Genomic DNA, 20,418 nt, shown 5'->3' on the forward strand with positions numbered 1-20,418 from the left:
ATGGAGTCCCCAGCAGAGAAAGAAAGAAGCAACATATTTAGTTGTCTTCTAGAAAGATTTCATCAGCTGGTTGCAAAGGTAAGAAGTAGACATACTTTTTAAAAAAAAGGTAGCTAAAAATTCCAAATAACAAATGACAATTATCAAAGAATGCAGGTGAAGGAATGCTGAGGTCACTTGGAGGGAGAAGGGGATGTAGCTAAAGCTGGAGAACTGAAGAGAAAATCATTTGAGGGAGAAGACATAGCAGCATCTGAAGACAAAATTGAGGGAGGATTATGCCTAGAGAAGTTCCAAGGAGAGTTTGAGACTCAAGCCGATTGCAAAAGAAAAGTCTTAGCGATAGAAGTAGGACATCTTGGGACCACTGGGGTGGCTCAGTTGGCTAAGTGCCTGACTCCTGATTTCAGCTCAGGGCATGATCTCGTGGTTTCTCACTTCAAGCCCTGCATCAGGCTCTGCACCAGTAGGCAGAGCCTATTTGGGGTTTTCTCTCTCCCTATTTCCCTGCCTTCCGGTGCTCACTTTCTCTCTCTCTGTCTGTCTGTCTGTCTGTCTTTCTACCCTCTACCTCTCTCCCTCTCTCAAGATAAATAAATAAACTTTATAAAAAATTAAAAAAAAAAAGAAGTAGGACATCTTTACTTCTTTAAAAACAGCAAGGGTATCTTTGTCAATTAGCTATTGGCTCTCTTCTGCAGATGACATTGCTCTGGAATAGTACGAATGATTCCTTAGTGCCATCTGGCATTTTCTGGCTAAGAACAGCTCTTGTGCTGAAAACGCAAAGATGGTAGCAGCAAAAATAGCACAGAGAAAATGGTGGCCTGTGTTTATTAACATGTCTTGGCATATAGAAGTAGGAGTCGAGGACTGCTAGACTTTATAGAAGCCACATTCATTTTGGTGAGCCATGAGGCTCTGGAATGCCTTTCTCCACTAGGCAATAAAATTATTCAGTAATTATAGCCTTTGATAAAAGAGGTTCAAGTAGAAATTAAATAGGCTTCTGATGAATAATAGCCCTTGATTTAATTTTGAAGCAGACATGTGTGTGACCACCCACCCTTTAATTTACTGGAGGAATGATATCATCAAGGGGTTTCTTAGTTATTGAAAACCTTGTAGAACTTTCTAAAATAATCCTTTAAGACAACCTTCTATTCATCCCATCAGTGAATATGGGACCACATATGGACTTAGAAATTGAAAATATTGAATGTTTCTAAATCAAAAGCAGGATGCACTAAAATAAGATATAATTGCTTATGTCTTGCTACATGAGCAACATCAAGGGACTAGCTATGGATGAAGAGAGTATTGAAGAGGTTAGTCATTGCCTTGCTGCCTTCATGCTCTTAAAAATATGCCCACATCTGAGCTTTGGTTAGGGGATATGACCTGACCACTGTGTTTTTGCCAATAAACTAATCTCCTGGGAAGCAGCTCTATAGGCAATGGTGGACGCAACTCAACACTGGTCAATCAGATTAGGTTCTCTCTCATAAAAAGTTGGATTCAGCACACTGAAAGATTGGGTTAGTTCCCACCAGGAGCCAAGACAAAGTCACGTGGACTTAAGACTGGTGGCCAGTTGAGCCATAAACAAGCAGAGGCTCCAGTCTGTGTGAGAAGAGATCCATGTCCTTCATTTGAGAACCTGTTCTGTTAACTGTTCATAAACATGTTCCATGTTTTTTCCTTGATCAAAATGAATCTTTACAGTTTTTAACTGAATAGATATCACTGTAGGATCTAAAGGGGATCACACTGGCCCCCTCTTAAAATTTTAAAATTCCTTGGAATACTGGATGAAATCAGCTGACAGTATCCCAAGGCTGTCCTGTGGCAATGACATGAATGCTGTGGACTTTTTTTTTTTTTTTTTGTAACCACAAGTTTTCCAGGAATGTCTGTTCTTCCCTTATAATGATTAGAGAAAATTTCACATAGCCTGACCACTCTGCACATTCACATAGCTTCAAGGAACCTTAGTCATTGGCTCAGGATTCCTCCTGAATGTAGTGTGACACAACTTTGGCAAAAGGCCTTTAACAAAGTCCTGTGAGTGCGAGCATGGCTAACGAACAACCCACTGTAACTGGAGGCTATTTTCATCTCATACCCGAATTCTTCAAGAGATTCTGTTGTAATTTCTATGGAACTGTCTTCAAAAATATCTTCCCTAGTTGTCTCACATCCCTGCCCCTACCCTAACCTTCCAAACCCATTCTGGGCTGGATGCCATTCTGTATTCCCCCACATAACCCACCAAGTATACTTTTATGTTTGAATGTACGTACTAAAGCATGATGATATTTTTGAAACACTTATTTTTTCCTTGTGATATTTTCCCTCTTTCCCCCTTGTATTTCCTGCTCTCATTCAGTATCCCTATTCATATCCAAACAGATATCTCTTCTGGATTCATTGCCTCAAGGAAGGACAGAAGACAGAAATGGTCTACTGGCTTAGGTTTTGTATTTCCTAAAGCCCCCCAAAATGAAGGAAATTACACCAACACATCACAATAGAGAGTGTTCTAGAGAGAGGTAAAAGGTCTTCAGGTCTCTGGAGAAGGGGAGGCCTCATATCAGTCCAAGGCAAGGCCTCCAAGAGATAACTAGACCTCAGAGGGAGACCATACCTGAAGTGTTCAATTTATTTTCTGGACCAGCAACCACAACAAAGGTCTATTGGACTTCCAGGGCAATGAAGACAGCAGCATTCATGAGATGGGTAGACTGGCTTCTTTCCATATTCTGGGCGCCATGATTCTGTTGTAGCCCTAGTAAGATAGAAGACTACGGTAACAAATGAGATTACATTTCTACTATCCTAATTGAAATAGAGTTTGAGATCCGAATTAAGTACATGGAAAGGAATTAAGTAAAGTCAAAGGTACACTTTTTAAAACTGAGCCTTACACTTGCCAAATCAGTGTTCTGCAGTCTTGTAATCAAGTAGATACATGAATGGGATTGGTCTATCTGTATTCTCCTACAGACTCTCTGGAGCATGTGTTTTCTGTGTGCTGGAAACCCTGCCGGCAAGAACATTCACCTCATGTGTGAAGAACCAAGTTTCTCTGGTAAGTTGTTCACCTAATAATCTCTGTGGTGCATGGTAAATTGGTCAGTGAGACAAAGATCCTTCAATGAGATTAATAATGTAGGCTGTTTTTAACTCCTTATCGCAAATGGTTTAAAAGAGGGTTTGTATTGCTTGTTCTTATCTAAATTTCTTTCATTTATTTGTTTCCTTTTATAAACTTTCTTCTTGCTTGCTTACTTGTTTTCTTCTTTCTAACATGATCTTATTGTTATTTCCAGAGATAACCTGTTAAGCAGTAGAAATATAGATAAGGGATGAGTAGACTTTCAACAAAGAAGTTCATTTTAAAAAAACACCACCATGGGGTGGGGAAGTGTCTGATGCAAGATGGCTGATTGAGCACATGACTGTCTACTCTCTTTGCCAGAGATTCCACTAAAATGACAGTGTTAGAGTGCAAGAAGAGATCAAGCTGTAGCAATGAAGAGACTGGGAATGAAGGTCGATTGTAGATGAAAGACTTCAACAGATTTCTTGAATATGAAAGCAGATGGCAATATGTTGATGGATGAGACAGAGTAGAGGAAGCCAAAGTCCAAATGTGAGTATGAGGGGAATTTCAGGGGAAGTGGCTGCCAGTTATCCTGGCAGAATGCCAGTGAATGTCTAGGTGTAGGGTTAGTGGTCACCTCATCCCATCCCATACACATGGATAGACCAAAGGGAACCAGGTTTTTACATCCAGAAGTGAGAGGAAAAATAACTGGAGTAATTTCTCTAAATAAATGAATGAATTGGTTGAAGAGGGATTTGTATTTTAGTGTGAGTATTAGTCTCAGAGTAAAGCTCTCCATGTTCTGGCATTTGGTGGGAGGAGATGAAACAGAATGTCTAACTAAAGCCTTGTTTTTCACGTATACATCCTAAGCAAAATCTGCCTGTTTAGCCGGCCCTGTGCATTCACGTGGAGTTAGTTCCTTGTCTCCCTTCCCATTCAGGAGCTAATCACAATCGTCTCAAAAAGCATATCAATCCAAATTCAGAAGAAATCAACAATGGATAGTGATCATTAAGAAATCCTTCATTTATAAATATGACTGTACAAACAAGATAAGCAAATATCTGAGGAAAACTTCATTTCCAGAAGGAAATGAAAAGGCCAAAATGCATGAAGTCTCAAGGAAATAGAAATAATTCAGGAACTAGAAAGAGATTTTTTAAAGTATTTAATAAATATCTTCAAAGATATTGAGATGACATTGTATTCCTAAAATAAGAATAGTATGATTGAAAAGGGAACAATTAGAGAACAAGAAAGCATTCCTATAAATTAGAAATATAGTACCTAAAATGTGAAATTCAATACAAGAGCTGAAATATAAAACCAAAAATCTCTCCTAGGTTTACAAGAAGCAAATTTGAGGATAAAGATAAAATTTATAAAGGATTAATACAGATGCAGAAATCCACCAGTTGGCTAAGAGGAATTGCAAAAAAAGAGAACAGAGACAATGAATGGGAGATGTTTTTTTAAAGAAATATAGGCTATTTCTTCAAATGGAAGAAAGACAAATCCTCACATTTGATGAATTCATTGAGTACTGAGCAGGGGGGATGGAAATAGCTACACAGCACATCCTTTTGAACACCAAAGACAAAGAAAAAAAAAACCATAAAAACTTCCAGAGAAAAATGCAAGGAACCACCCAACTTCTCATCATTAGTCACATTAGATTTGGAAGATAACAAATCAATGTTTTCAAAATTCTATGGGAAAAAATATTTTGAACCCATAATTCTATACCCAGGCAAACTAGCATTGGGTGAGAGTAAAATAAAAGTATTTTAAGACATACAAAGACTCAGTTACAGTACAGTACAGTTACCATACAGTAAAACCTTGGATTGTGAGTAGCTTGTTCCACAAGATGAGAAAACATTTCTAATAAGTTTTAACTTGAGAAACAAGCAATGCCTTGCAATATGAGTAGTATGTGATACTGAATGTCACATGATCGCAACTGAGCCAATGGTTCTTGAAATGCACTTTGATATATGAGTGCTTTGTATTACCAGCATGTTTCCAGAACAAATTATGCTCACAAACCAAGGTTTTACTGTATTTTCTGTCTTAGGATGCCTTCCGAGTATATACCCCAGGAAAACCAAGGAGAAGACCAAAAAGAAGACAGGGAATACAGGATCGGCCTTGAATCCAGGAGGTCACTGAAGAGAATCCCAAGGATGACAGCTGTGCAGCAGATCCAGACCACAGGTCCAGATTAGAAAATTCTTGGAAGGACCTCATTGTGGGGGGCTATGAGTAGATAAAAGGATTCTATATAATAGTAATTGGCATTATTGAAAGGCTGGATACATATGAGATTGTGGTGGGGACCTAAGATTCTTTTATAAGTAAGAAAAAAGAATTCCAACTAGAAGTACCTGGTACACATGAAGAAAAAAGTCAAGGTTCAAAAATGAAGGGACAAAAATAAGACTTGAGTTTTGAGTAACTAATAAAGTATAAGAACAGAAAAATCCATGTGACCTGAAGGCTAGAAACATTTTGCTTCGAGTGCACAGGAATCATGACATTAGACCTGTAGAGCAGGACATGTAATCCTTAGCTCATGCCTCATCTCTGAAGTCAACATTTATACAGTCTTAACAATGTCAATGCTGCTTATTAGTTTTCCAGTTTCGGAGTCCACAGAGAGAAAAAGCACAGAAGATTTAATTATCATTGTAGAATAGAATAGAAATGTTCTCAACTTTGACAAAGTGAAAGTACAGCTCCAGCTGCCGGCACATGGGAAGTGGAAGGGGAGTGGGAGATGGAGGGAAGGGGAGTGGGAGATGGCCCCAGGAATGTCGAATCTAAAGACAGAGTTTCTGGGCACAGAGGGTGCTTACCAGGGGCTGGGGTTGGGAAATGAAAGGGATGTTGGTCAAAGGGTACAAATTTCCACTTATAAGATGAATAAGTTCTGGGGATTTAATGTACAGCATGGTGATTAAAGTTAACAATACTGTATTATATATTTCAAAGTCGCTAAGACAATATAATTATGTGGTGTAATAGATGTGCTAGCTAACTCTATAGTGGTGATCACTTTGAAGTATATAAGTGTGTCAAATCAACATGTATACCTGAGACTTACACAATGTTATATGTCAATTATATTTTAATAAAGCTGGAAAAAAGAGAAGTTTATGGAATAATAAGTGGAGAATTATTATTAATATTTATTGTTATAAAGGTAAAATATACTCACCTAAATTTGAAAAGAAGGGAGAAAAAAAGGTAGAGTGTCATAACAATACAATAAACCCTCCTCTCCTACGGCAGCGGTCAGTATCTTAGTCAAAAGGACCAGTTAGTTCTTTACTGCAACAGAAGTCGGCATGACTAGTTTAAACAGAAAATAAAGTCCTTATAGGGTATTGGAATCAGAGTCCCCTAGAGGCTCATGGAACTGGTTACACAGTTTCACACAATGCGGAGCCCAGCTACGCTGCGGGAGGGAGCACAGGGGTCCTAGAATTAAACCCACAGAGAAGGAAAAGCAAATATTAGCTCCTAAAACAGCTCTGTGGTGAGTGGTTTTGCATGGGGCCGCTCTCAGGAAATCTCCTCATCTCCACTCAACTTCTGGCACAGACTCCACAGCCCCTCCCAATGCCACTCAGGCTTGGATGGCAGATGTTCTTCCACTGTTGTCCCCATGAGCCTGAAGCCCTGCTGTCACACTCAGCAAAGAAAGTGAATCCCCTAACAGCAGCTTCCTTCTTCTGCTCCCTGCTAGGACATAGCCCAGTGTGGGTGGATCTGGTTAGTAAAGCCGCTACCATAGACTTGCATCTTTCCAGCAGGGGAGGCTGGAGAATGAGTTTTGGCTTCCACCTTGGGGAGGTGGGACCCATAACATGGGAAATCTACAGAGGAATAGAAATAGAAAAAAAAAAAAAAGGTATTCATAAGACATTGGATGACAGAAACCTGACAATTGTCCATCACATTCAGTGTGACAAATCAAGAAATCAAGTCATATGTGCATGAAGAAACATGGCAGTAATAAGCATAGCATTTGGAAATATGGCATTTGTGCACCAGAAAAAAAAACAACAAACAAAAGAAACAGGTAAAAGGTTGCCCCTGCACAGTGTGATTGGGGTGATGACAGAGTGGCAGGAGACTATAACTCTTTGTTATAATTCTGCATACGATTTTATTTTACACATGCATGTGTTACTTGGCTGAAGACCTCAATAATTTTAAAACTCACCCTACAACATTTTAACCATGATGTGTACTCAAAGATACCAAAAACCCTACCAGCATCACCTGCCCTACACAAATTCCAACTTAAAAATTATAGTTTTCTTATAGTTAAACATTAGCTCCATGCAAGTTGGTATTGAACTTACTGAAAACAGTTTCTTTTCCCATAAACACTGATTTTCTTTTATTTCAAAGGGAAACTTTTGTTTATGGTCTGTTGTCCTGAAGGAAATATAGGTGGATGTCAATGGTGTGAACGCTGGGAAGGTTCTTTTGTGACACAGCAGTTTCTCAAGGTAGAGTGAAACCTTAACTATCAGGAACAGCGCCTGAGCTCAGCAAGGGTGCTCTATGGAAAACTGCCTCACCATTTCAAAAGTAGTGCCAACACTGTTTCCTGTGTCCTTGATATGTTTCCCATACTCGATTGAGAAACCGAACCAATACTATTTGATTTTTCTTCCCCTTTTTTCTGCTTTGCTGTGCAAAAAGTTTGTAAAAAATAATAGCTAATTTTTCCTATGAACTTATCATTTGCCAGGCACCTTTCCATTGTTTCTTTTATTCATTTATTCAGCTAAGTTTACCTTGTACCTGTCATGTGCCAAACACTGGGAATACAACAACAAACAGTAAGATTGATCCCTGTAAACACTGATGTTGTATAAGACCGTTAAGCCTAAAGAGATTGGATGTAACTTAGATAGGCTCAAGTCCTACATCACCATTAACCAGCTGACTGACTTTAAACCACTTAGCTTAATTCTCTATTCCTTGGTGTCCTTGTTTGAAATGGGAATATTATTTATCTCAGGGGATTATTGTGAGGTTTAAGTAACATACATGTAAATATTTGCTATTTATATTGTTACCTGTTATTTCAGTGAGGAACAATATGCAGGAATAGGCAATTATGACAGAGCTATAGAGCAATAAGCATGAGAATAGGTATAAAAGTTGTCCACAAGAGGCCACTTATTCCTGCCTCAGTAGCTTAAAGAAGGTTTCCCTGAGGAAGTAAGATCTAAGCTAAGGACAGATAAATGAGTAGGATTGTTAGCGAGGAACAGGAGGCGAAGGGTGTTCCAGCTGGAGGGAACAAGGCCAAGAGAGTTTTCTAAAGTATGCAACTTTCCATTACATTCAGGGTGGGTGAATGTGGAGTATGAGTCAAAGTGCAACCAGGGAGGGAAGCAGAAACCAAATCAGAGATTTGAAGACAACATTTATAACTTTATCTTTCTTCTACGAGCAATAAGGAACTATATAATGACACTCAACAAGGGCATATTTTGATCAGGTCTGCCTTGGAGAAATACCACTCTGGCTTCAATATAAAGCATGCATAGAACAGAGGAGAGGCTTGGGACAAGGAGACCCATGAGAAGGCTTATATTGACCAAAGAAAGAAAGAAAAGTGGCCAGTACAGGGTAAAGTGGTGGGGACACAAGGAGGTGGAAACCATAGGTTTGGGCAAAAGATTTAGTGTGAGGGCAAAGGAAGCCAGAGAACACAGTAAAGGAAGCATATTTTAGGGTAAAAGTAATGAGTTTACATTTGCAAGTTGAGTTTGAGATTCCAGTGAGATATCCAAGTGAAAATAACTAGTAGTTAAGATGTGTCTGAAGCCCAAGAGAGATCTGGGTTGAAGCAAGGTAGAAAGATACCCTAACAGCATTTCCCACCAGAAATTTTTCTTTTCTTTATTGAGAAAAGATCTAAGCTAAGGATCTATGCTAGTAACTTCATGTCCTTGGACAAACAGAAATAATCTTAATGTAGATCTTCCTTGTTTGGTGAAAACCATCTTGGTTGGCTCCCTCTTTAGTTAGATAGGCATGGACCTCACTGTCTTACTAGACAGGTATGAGAAGCCCCTTGTGTTTGAAATGTGTTTTAAAAGTTACTTATGCCATTCAAGAGAGTATGTGCTTGAGTGGGAAAGAGTATGTATTGGTCAGGATAAGCTAGGTTCTGCAGTGGTAACAAATAACATGAACAATGCCAGTGGCTTCTGCCAGCAAAGGTTCCATATCTCACTTTTTCTATATGCCCATTATATATCAGCAGTGTTCTGCTCATTGTGGTCTCTCAAGTACCCATAATAATAGAGCAACCATATTTCTAACCTTGCTGCTGTCCACCAGAGAGAAAACAGAGCTGTGGAGGATCTAGGACAAGCCATAATATGCTCTTGCCTAAAAGTGGCCCACATTACATCTGCTCACAAGTCACTGGTCATAACTAGTTTTGTGGTCCCACTAAATCAGAAGAGGGCCAGAAAGTGCAATTGTATCCTATACCTGGGAGGTGGAAAGCTTGAAATTTTAGGTAAATGGTGTTAATGACTACTACAAAGGGGACTAATGAACTGGAAGCCTATCCCAACCCAGATCTCATAGGAGCAGCCTAGGAATTGCTTTCACTTCAAGATCTGCTGGAAGAGGGCTCCCAGCAGCACCCATGGTAGCAGCTGTTGGCATCATGATTTGGAGCCAACCTGCCCTCTTTCCTAGCACAGGCTCAGCTTCCCTAGCACAGGCAACACTTCCCTCCATGTAGCCTCATCTTCCAATGAAGGTTCACTTGCCACCACATTCCTGAATAGACTTGTCTCCCCTAAAAGGAAGACTCAAATGCCACTGTATATTTGTGTTCTGTGTGGCCTTGTGTCATCAAAGATGCTTCAGTGTCTAGCTGTTCTGAGCATTAGATGTAATCTTATGACATTAAGTGACTAACACCAAATCATCTCCCATTGCTTTGACCCTGGTGCCTTGAGGAAGTAGCTAGACAAGAAAATGGAATGACTTTTAATCTTGGAGGCTTTGCCCAGTTTGGGCAGGAGAACCCGTCCTTGATAGGAGCCCTGGGATATGAGAAACCCACTCTCAAAGTGTCACTTTCATCAGGCAAAACTCTACCCAATCACTAGTGGTCACTGGGGAGGTGAGGATTTGATCTGCTGTTCACACTTATAAAACTCACTAAATCTAGCCTCTGTGCAGCACACAACATTCACCAAGCCCACGGAAGCAAAATAGGACCAGGCTGGACTAGACTCTTCCCTCTCAGTGTCCTGCCAGTTCTCTGAGACTCCTGGAACCATAAAGGGGAAGGGAGCTGAGGGTAGGCTAAGGAATAGGGCATGGGGAAGGAGGTGACCTCTGCATTTCCTGCACCACCCTATGGCCCTCAAGCACGGCCATCTGGAGAGCACCTGGAATGTGTTGTTTGAACCTAAATTACGCAGTGGAGACTCCAATAGATGGATGCCAGCTGATGTCATAGATATGAATGGGACTCTGCAGCAAAAGTGTGCACAAGAACACGGAGATACAGAACAGAAACTGAGTACCCCCAACTTTAGAACAGAATATGGGAGACTAAGAGATGAAGACAACAGAGCCTGAAAAGTGCCCACAGAGGGAGAAGGAAGCAGTCTAGTGAGATTCTTGGAAGCAGAAGGGAGGGAATGTGTCAGAAAGGTGGGCTTGGTCAATGTTCCTGAGAAACACCCAAGACGAGGACAGTGATTTAGTAACAGAGGTGGAACTGGTTACCTGGCCAGTACAATTTCAGTGGCAGGATGGGGGTGGGAACCACGCAACAGGGTGATAAGAAAGGAAAGATGGAAATATAAAGCAACATTATACATATTACCTCCAAACATCATATATCCTACAGCCAGGTATTATTTTCTCCTCTTTAAAAAGAAGGAAACAGAGTTGCCCAAGATGCCCAGCTGGGAGGGAACAGAGCTGAGAGTTAAACATGGACTTTCTACATACCACTGCCTTCCACAAGCCACCTTGCCACCTTTTGTGTCCTTAACCCTGATCACATGCCCCACAAGAGGTATCAGAATGGGCTTTTCATAGTTCTGATGTAAAAACACACTAAGCAGTAGGAAGGAAGCACTATGCATATGCTTGTCTGTTAGTCAGAAAAACAGAGTTCCATGAAAAACTTGGGGGAAAAAAACCATCAGCAGCTTCCATTTTCTCTTCATGGCAACATGTGTGTTTGTTTTCACGGGCCCTGTTCATGAGCCCCTATTGCACATCTCAGAATTCATTGGACTCAGATACCCCTTTGCTATGGTGCAAAGATGCTGAACTGCCAAGAGCATGTTACAGGCTGTGCCTCTTTGAAGAACCAGCTTGAACTGATTGTTCTTCAGCTTTTCACATAAATTACAGAACATGAGGCCCACAGCTTTGCCCAAAGTTGTCAACAGGTTTTAATTGTCTCTGCTTTTCCGTACACACAGATGGCTTCGTTAAGCTGCTCTAAGCAGACCTCTGCCGTCTCCACTAAGAAAAATCAGACACAACAAATGGAAATCCGTTTAAAAAGAAAAATTATAATAAAACTCCAAAGTAACTGTTGTTATTTTTTCCCCCAGAAGGTAAATGTTATATGAAGCAAAATAGTAGAAGTGACAGTGCAGAGATAGAGGCAAGGTAAGAAAACCCCCGTGATGAAAGTATGGACGTTTGAAGGCAGGTGCACAAACTACTAAAAAAAAGTAAGTAGAAGTATTTGGAAAAGTCAGGAGACCATTTCTATCCATGACATCTAGAATGGGACCCCGATTTCAGTTTTTGTTTCCAAGTTAATTCAGAAAATCTATAAGGGGTCCAGCTATTCCACTCAGAACTCTCTCCTTCAGCAAAAAAAAAAAAAAAAAAAAAAAAAAAAGGGAAAAGTGTGTATACATTAAAAGCTTACATTGTAACATTTTTATAGTAGCAAAAACTGGGGAGTAAATTAGTTAAGTATAGTTTAACTACATGGCAAGACCCCATACACCTCTAAAGTTGATCATGGTACAGTCTGTAATTTAAGGGCATGAAATGACTGTGATTTATTAAGTGGGAAAAAGTCGATTACCCCAAAATGATTCAATCTCTATATACAGTAATGGTTTACCTTCTTTGAAGCAACCAATGTAACCAACTTTTTATGTATCTTCCAGAGATATTTTATGTGTTAGCCTGTATATACACATACACATATACTGTACATTTACACATATGCACATACACATGCATGCATGTACATATACATGCACACATTGTGTTTACCAAATAGCAACATGCTATATTCATTGTTATGCATGTTTTTAAAAACCAATAATGTTGGGAATGCAAGCTGGTGCAGCCACTCTGGAAAACAATATGGAGGGTCCTCAAAAAACTAAAAATAGAACTACCCTATGGCCCAGAATTGCACTACTAGGCATTTATCCAAGGGATACAGGTGTGCTGTTTCAAAGGGACACATGCACCCCCATGTTTATAGCAGCACTATCAACAATAGCCAAAGTATGAAAAGAGCCCAAATGTCCATCGATGGATGAATGGATAAAGAAGATGTGGTATATATATATATACAATGGAGTATTACTCAGCAATCAAAAAGAATGAAATCTTGCCATTTGCAACTACATGGATGGAACTGGATGGAGGGTATTATGCTAAGTGAAATTAGTCAGAGAAAGACAAAAATCATATGACTTCACTCATATGAGGACTTTAAGAGACAAAACAGATGAACATAAGGGAAGGGAAACAAAAATAATATAAAAACAGGGAGGGGGACAAAACAGAAGAGACTCATAAATATGGAGAACAAACTGAGGGTTACTGGAGGGGTTGTGGGAGGGGGGATGGGCTAAATGGGTAAGAAGCATTAAGGAATCTACTCCTGAAATCATTGTTGCACCATATGCTAACTAATTTGGATGTAAATTTTAAAAAATTAAATTAAAAAAAATCACCCTGCAGGCAAAAGATATAAACTAATATGTTAATAACACAGTAACCTGAAGTAACCTGAAGTTACTCCAGCAGTAACCTGAAGTGTTGTGACTGACTATACAGTAGGATAATAGGCCAGAGATCTTCTGAGCTGCCAAAAGAATTTTAAGTTATGATGCAACACAGACTATGTATCTTTAATGTCAGGAAGCACCTGAGCAAACCTTTGTTAATTCTAAGCTTGGCACTGTATTGAAACATTGATTTTCCTGTTCAAACGCTGGAATTCTTGTTCAAAAAAATTTTTTTTTATTTGGAAATCTATTTAAAGACTGTGAGCTTCATAAGGCCAGGGACTATGTCTTGTTGACTTGATATTTATTTTTCAGTTCCTGGTATGTTATAGATATTCAGTAAGTGGTTAATAAATGAACAGAATTGTGGACTTGAAATTGAAGAGGACAGAATTGTGTTGGGAGAGTTCTCAATAAATTAAAATCAAAGTTGCCTCTATTGCAGCAAGTGGAAGTAATCGCACATTTATACACACCAACCATTGATAATATAGCACATGTGTACAAAAGTGACTATATGTCAATAAAAATTGAAACAATAATTAATAAATCTCTTCTATTTCTGAAAAAAACCCAACAATGTATTTCCCATATGCAATGTATAAAGAACTGTCCCATTCCTTTTAATGGATGCATAGTATTCCATAATATGGATACACCATACTTGTTGTCTATTAGCAGGATTGTAAGTTGTTTCCACTCTGGTGGATAGCCTTATATGCAAGTCATTTCACATGTGTGAGTACATCTGAGATAAATACATAAAAGGTCAAAGGATATCAGCATTTTATATTTTTAAAGGTATTGTTAAATTGTACTCCATAGAGACTGTACCAAATTACATTCCCACCAGCAATGCTATGAGAGAGCCCAGTTTCTAGTTTCCAGCCAATGCAACATGTATTGCTATGTAGTAGGTAACACAAAAAATTATGTGTCATTAGAGTTTTAATTACTATTTTCCTTATTATACACAAAGTTGAACATCATTTTGTTTGGTGGTATTTCCTTTATTATGAATTGTTCTTTCATATATTTTATACATTTTCCTATTGGGTTGTTGGTTTTTCTTACTGACTTGAATATATCAGTCTTTTCTTTGATGACTTTATTCATTCTTAAGAATGGTTTCCTTACTTAAATTTTTTAAATCTCATATATTTTTCTAATTCTTCTAATTCCCCTTTTTAACATAAAATTTTAATCAGTCTGTAGATTTCTGTATATTTAATAGGTAAGATGGGAATCCAATTTTTTCCCAGATTATTTTTAAGGTGATCTCAAACCATTACTTCCATAGTCCCTATTTTCAGCTACTATATTAAAATTCTACCTATATTATTTACTAAATTACTATGTGTAGTTGGGCATGTTTCTGGACTTCTTATTTTGATTTATTTTCTAGCTATTTTTCTAGCCACATACTATACCACATTGTTTTACTTTTTGCAGCTTTAGAATATGTTTTGATATCTCATAGAGATAGCTCTTCCTTTTTCTCTTTTTAAATGCTCCTGACCATTCTGATTTATTTTTTTCACATGATGCTTACAATCAGTTTATCTGGTTAAAAGAGTGTTGGAGTTACATAACATTTATGGATTAATTTGAGAGAAACTTTATGAGGTTGAGTTTTTCTACCCATGAAAAGACTATGCATGGTCTTTTTCAGTAGAATTCTTTATTGAATGAAGTAAACAAAAATCAATCTTTATGTGCCAGGGATGTCAGAATCGTAATACAAAGTTTTATTCAGAATCTACAGGCCCATTTATTTGATTGACACAAAACCTTGCTTTGCTTTAGATGCTCTGTTTCTATTTTTGCAGAAAAAGATACTCAATAACTTAAACAAGGCTTCTCTGAATGTCACATTTGCACAACAAGGGCAGAACCAAGACTAAATGAGTCACTCACATGTGGAATGCATCTATTTAATAATGCATTGACCTCCAAACGCTCTAAAATTAGTTAGGTGTTCTTGCCCAACCCAAAACACAACTTAGTTCCATTTCTTCATCCCAGATACTGCATGATGCATCACCCAACAAGAAAACATCTAAAATTATCTTATTTGGAAGCACTTAATAAAATAAACATTACTGAGTAACATTTGACAATTAGCTTTGAAAGACATAAAATTTCTTTGACAACTGATAATCTTGGAAATGTTTATTATTGAATATTCCTACTATATAATTGTCACATTATTTCACAATAGTGTAATTTATAATCAAGTGCCATCGACTCCCTAGACCAAGAAGGAGACCTTCTACTGATTATTAACTGATTTTTCCAAGGTCATTCTGAGAGTCCACGAAGGACCTGAGATTGAAGGAAGGAACTACTTCATGATCACAAGAGTAAACCAGTGTTTTTCCAATAAGATATTGTTTCTGAAACATAAGCCTGTAAGCTCTGGGCTTGTTTTTCAACAGTTCTTTGTCCATTAACTGTTTACTTCCTTTATACATAATTCTAAGGTGGCCCTGAAACTAGCCAGTGGACACCCAATAATTGCTCCATTCTCACTACTAATCCACAGTCTGATATGGCAGGGGTAAAAGGATGGACGTGGTTAGAGACTAATAGTCCTCTGTTCAATATGAAGCATGCACCTAAACCCTGTGAACTTGAACAAGTCATTTAAATACGTGATTCAGATGATGTGGCCCATGGCCACATGCACCAGAATCCCTTAGGTGCCTGTTTAAAATGTGCATTCCTAAACCTCATCCCTAATGTATTAAACTAGAAACTGTGGGGCTGCTCACATCATCTTCATTGTTAACAACCTTCCCAGGATATTCTTGTCCATGCAAATTACCTCAGTTTTATTTGTTCATCTGTAAAATGGTACATGATCAACCTTCTTCATAGGGTGGTTTTGGGAGTTCCAAATAATTACATATGCAAAGCACCTGGCACACAGAAGTGGCTCAATAACATCAGTTCCCTTCCTCTCTTTTTCTCTTCTACAAAATAATAAGGAAAAATGGAGATGAATATAGCATGCTATTTTAGAGTTTTTTGTTCTTTGCTAGGAATAGATGAAGCCACTATCCTCTTCTTAGAACTAAATAAATCTTAGTCATCTAAAACTCAAGCTCAAAATTTTTCATGAGCAGCATTTAACTGATGTTATAGATCTGAACTTACCAGATGGTCACATAATTTTGAAATACCAGTAGGCAGCAATCCTCAACAATGTATATTCCAGCTATCAATCTATTGCCTCTTGGCTCTAAATTCATACTTCATTACCTGCTCTGGGAAAATGGATATGGGCCCCGTAAATAGTATTTCTCTGCTAGATGGCGTGATACTAAGTTTTGTCAGTAGAGGGCACTGGAGAGACATTATAAGAAGAAAAGATTTAGCTTCCTGGCTCTGTGTGCTTACTTGCCACACTCCTGCAATGTGCAAGGTTTCCCTAGGACCCAGCCCCTGTAGCATACATGGCTTCCCCAGTGCCCAGATCTTACAATGTAAGCAGATTAGCCAGCACCCAGATTCTTGTAGCAATTATAGCTTCTCCAATGTCTAGCTCCCACAGTACATAGAAACCAGCAGTTTACCTCAGCACTCCCTTCAGGCTGAGATGCAAACCTTTACTTCTGGTAATAGTAGGTTAACAGAAACCTGATTTACCCTTACACCTTAAACAACTAAAAAGTTGGACAAAATATACAAAACAATAGTCTTCAGTCATTGGGTAACAGATATCCCAGGACAGTGATCTCTGAGAGAAAGGATGCAAATGAGGTGACTGTTCACCTTGATACTTGGAGTTTGCAAGCCACAGTGCAGCAAGGAGGGGGAACTCAGGCAGAGCCCAGTGGTCTTCTTGAGTCAAGGACTCAAGTTTAATATTTGGTTAGGTCAGAGTTGCTAAACTTCTCAGAACAGGGTACTAGAAGAAAGAGAACTGAACAGAAAACTTAGGACATCTTCGGAAAAGTCATCTTAAGTGCTTAACCAAGTATTGATGGGTGCACGAATGGGAAGGAGCTACCATACTAGATATGAAACACTGAAAAGTAGCAGGTGGAACAATCCACAGAGACAGAAATTGTTTGCTAAAGAAAAAGACCTCTGGAGATACAGAATGTTGAGTAGAGTCCTCAGCAGGGAATTGCCTCAGTAGTGCAGCAAAGTGGAAAGGCCATTCTGGACCTGCTGTCTTAGCTTAGGCCGCTACAGAAAAACAAAAACAAAACAGACATTTATTTCTCACAGTTCTGGAGGCTGGAAAATCCAAGACCAAGGTGCCAACAGTCAATTGCTGGTGAGAGTTCTCTTCCTGACTTGCTGATGGCTTCCTTCTCACTCTCGTATGTGGAGAAAAAGAGAGCACTCTGGTATTCCTTCTTCTGATAAGGACACTAATCCCACCATAGGGTCCCCACCTGCATGACCTCATTTAAACCTACTTATAACTCAAAGCCTCCACCTCTAAGTACTATTTTATCAGGGGATAAAGCTTCACTATATGAATCTGGAGGGGACACATTTAGTCCATAACACATGCTCCACAAAACTTGAAAGCAAACCTTTCAAGAATCAAGCAGTTTCCAAGTAAATGAACTATACCCCAGAACAACAACAAAAGCACAGTAAATCCTTTTTGCAAGCATAATTCATTCCAGAAACATGCTTATAATCCAAAGCACTCGTATATCCAAGCAAATTTCAAGAACTATTGGCTCAGTTGTGATCATGTTATTTTCGGTGTCATGTACTGATCATATTACAAGACATCACTCATTTATCAAGTTAAAATTTATCAGAAATGTTTGCTTATCTTGCAGAAGACTTTCAAAATAAGTTACTCACAATCCAAAAAAAAAAAGTTACTCACAATCCAAGGTTTTACTATACTTAAAAGAATAACTGCCCCTCCTCCACAAAAAAAAAAAAAAAAACCACAAGCACCAAAAACCAAAATTTTAAATGTCCAGCATCCAATACAAAGCATTAGGCTTTCAAAGAAGCAGGAAAATATGGGTCATAATCAGAAGAAAAATCAATCAATAGAAACAGACCCAGAAATGATGAAGATTACAGAATTTGTAGACAAGGACATTAAAATACCTACTATAAATGTATTCCAGGGGCACCTGTGTGGCTCAGTTCGTTAAGCATTGGACCCTTGTCTGACTCTTCCACTCAGGTCATGATCTCACGATTGTGAGATTGATCCCTCCATCAGGTTCTGTGTGGGGCATGGAGCCTGCTTAAGATTCTCTTTCTCCCTCTGCCCATTCCCCACTTGCTTGTGTATGCTCTCTCTCTCCCTCTCTCTCAAAAAAAAAAAAAAAAATTATTCCATATGCCCAAGGAGGCAAAGAAAGCATGAGCATGATAAGGAGAAAAATTAAAGATACAAAAGATACCCAAATTGAACTTCTAGTGATAATAAATACACTAGATGGAAATAAGAGCCGATTGGACATAGAAGAAGAAAATATTAGTGAACTTTAGGCTCTAACAATAGAAACTATCAATAATGTACACAGGAAGAAAAAATACTGAAATAATAATAGTAATAATAATAATAATAGAGACAACAGAGCTTCTGTGAGATGTGGGCCTATATTAACCAGTCTAATATATATGTAACTGATATCCCAGTAGGAAATGGGGGGAAGAGGGACTAATGGCCTAAAATTTTCCAAAATTGATAAGAACTCATTAAATTTCCACAGACCCAAAAAGCTCAATAAACCCCAAGCAGAAAAAACATGAAGAAAACCACTCTAAAAAACATCATAGTCAAATTGCTAAACAAAACAAAACAAAACAAAACAAGGATAGACAAAAATCCATTTCAATGGAGAAAGGATAGTCTTTTCAACACATGGTGCTAGAACAATAGGACAACCACATGCAGAAAAAAAAAAAAAAAAGAAGCCTGCTCCACACCTTGCATCCTACATAAAAATTGTAGAGTAGGTCACAGGCCTAAATATTAAACTTAAAACATAAAAATTCTAGAAGATAATATTTATGAGATTAGCTGGTCAAAAGTTTCTTAGATAAGATAGCACAAATATGAATCATATTTTTTTAAAGTTATAATTTTGACTACATCAATGTAAACCCTGTTGCTTTTCAAAATGCACTGTGAAGAATATTAAAAGACAAGCCACCAACATGGAATAAATATTTGCAAAACGCATTGATAAAGCACTTGTATCCAACACACAGAAAGAATTCTTACAACTCAAAAATAAGAAAAGAAAACTTCAGTGAAAACAAATAAACAATGATTTCACCAGAGAAATGTAAATGGCAAATAAGCACGTGTACAAGATACTCACTATTGTTAGTTAGGGAAACGCATATTAAAACTCCAAAAAGTAAATATGACAGCAAAATCACAAACAATAAAAGAAAAAAATAGATAACCTGGACATCATCAAAAGGAGAAGCTTGGTGCCTCAAAGGAAATACATCAAGAAAGTGAAGATAGTCCACATAATGGGAGAAAATATTTTTCAGATTATATATCTGATAAGGGGCTTATATCCAATGTATGTTATGTAAGTGTATGTATATAACAAATATATAAAACAAATTATGTATATAAACATATATATTATGTGTATATAAAACAACTCAATAATCAATGACCCAATTAAAGATAATGACACAATTTAAAAATGTGCAAAAGATCTAAACAGATGTTTCTCCAAAGAAGATACACAAATGGCCAGTAAGCACATGAAAAGATGCTCAGTATCATGAGCCATGGGGGGGAATGCACATCAATATCACAATGAAGGGCACCTAGGTGGCTCAGCTGGTTAAGCGCCTAACTCTTCATTTCGGCTAAGGCCATGATCTCACGGTTTGTGAGATTGAATCCTGAGTAGGGCTCTATGCTGACAGCACAGAGCCTACTTGGGATTTTCTCTCTCCTTCTTTCTCTGCCCCTCCCCTGGTCATTCTCTCTCTCCCCCTCTCTCTTCCTCCCCATCTCTCTCTCTCTCTGCCAAAAATAAACAAATAAACATTAAAAAAACCCACAATGAAATACCACTTGACACTTGCTATGGAGGCAGAATAAAAGAGACAGATCAATAACAATCCCAAGAGTTGGTGAGGCACCCTCATACACTGCTGGTGGGAATGTAAGGTATCACAGCCACTTTGGAAAATACAATACCCCAAGCAGCTTGGCAGTACCTCAGACAGTTAAATATAGAGTTACCATACGATTGAGCAATTCCACTC

This window comes from Lynx rufus, unplaced genomic scaffold, assembly GCF_022079265.1.
Source record: "Lynx rufus isolate CCGP_SWC_20201006 ecotype Redwood Valley unplaced genomic scaffold, mLynRuf1.p SCAF_6, whole genome shotgun sequence".
Lineage (NCBI taxonomy): Eukaryota > Metazoa > Chordata > Mammalia > Carnivora > Felidae > Lynx > Lynx rufus.